Source organism: Echinops telfairi, unplaced genomic scaffold, assembly GCF_000313985.2.
Source record: "Echinops telfairi isolate 266 unplaced genomic scaffold, ASM31398v2 ScPeMD7_7467;HRSCAF=8505_1, whole genome shotgun sequence".
Lineage (NCBI taxonomy): Eukaryota > Metazoa > Chordata > Mammalia > Afrosoricida > Tenrecidae > Echinops > Echinops telfairi.
Genome location: NW_022111368.1, coordinates 14,074,470 through 14,075,945, shown reverse-complemented (window position 1 = coordinate 14,075,945; position 1,476 = coordinate 14,074,470).

Sequence of the window (1,476 nt, the reverse complement as noted above, 5' to 3'; positions counted from 1 at the left end):
CTTTGAATTAGCATAGATACATTCCCAGGGAGATTTCTACAATGAAATCATGCCATCGAGATTCCTTGAACGAAAAAGACTTTCCCTTCTCCATCCCCTGCCCGACACCCACCCAAACCTATCTCTTGTCCCTTATTTCTTATTCAAATAAGGCAGTGGTCCCCAACCTTCCTAATGCTGTGACCCTTTAATACAGTTCCTCGTGTTGTGGTGACCCCCAACCATAAAATTATTTTCATTGCTACTTCATCACTGTAATTTTGCTCCTGTTATGAATCGGACAACCCCTGTGAAAGGGTCGTTTGATCAGTCTCAACGCACAGGTTGAGAACCGCTGCCTTATATAAACCTCACACCTGCCCACTGCTTGCAGGTCTTAGAACACACAGTGCTCTCTGAAACCCAAACTATTTGGATGGCTGGGCCACTCCTGTTTGCTTCACTCTCCAGGATCTCCTGGTCACCTCCTCTCTGATCTCTGTTGCCCGTCTCCCCAATGATAAGCAATTGATGGCCTTCTCCTTTGTGCCCCCATGCTGCCGCTCTGGTCAGCCCCCTCACGTGGCCCCTGGCTTTCTTGCTCACATGAAGACTGTTCTTCAGCACAGATGTCATGCCGTGCTCATCGCCATACTCGGTACCCAGCCATTACTGGCACGTGTGTGCACTCAGAGGTGGTTTATGGCCTAAAGGAATGAACAGATCTTGCCAACTATCCTCCCACGGTCTGTAATTTTCCTGGATCTCTAAAAAGAAGATATAGATGGAGCATTCGTTTGTTCTTTTTGTTTGTGTAAGTCTAGAGTAGTCCCGCTGAATGACTTTGGGCAGGTGAATCTGCCAGGCAGGTAAGCTGGGTCTGTATTTGTATAAAACAAACAAACTCACTGTCCTTCAGTCAATTCTGACTCGTAGCAGCTCTGTAGGACAGGGTAGAACTGTCCCTGTGAGCGTCTCAGACTGAACTCTTCCAGGAAGCTTCTTTCTCCCATGCCGTGGCTGGTGGTTTCAAACAGCTGACTGCGGCTAGCAGCCCAACTGGTCACCCGTGTGCCACCAGGGGAGGTGTGCTCCCCTCGATCTGTATGGTCTGACATGATTCATGTAGAAGTTGACACCCCTGAGGATCTTTCCCAATGTCTTACCCTAAAGCCAACATGTTCACAGAAAATGCATCCCATGTAGAGGGGCACGTTAGGAAAATTTCTTCCAGGAGAGGTAAAGTTTTAACCTATTATCAACCACTGGATTCTTTTATCAGAAGCTACATATTCCTTTCATCAAAAACTGGCTATCTAATAATAATAATAATACTTTCTTAAACAAATAAACCAACAACTCCTAAAACAGGTTGTTAAATTTGGGGTGGGGGAAGAGATGGCGGAGAGAGAAGCAGAATCGCCTGAGGTGTGGCCTGGACCCACAAATGGATGCTGGTGGGAATCCAGGACAGAACTTGTGGGGGGAGGTCAGATG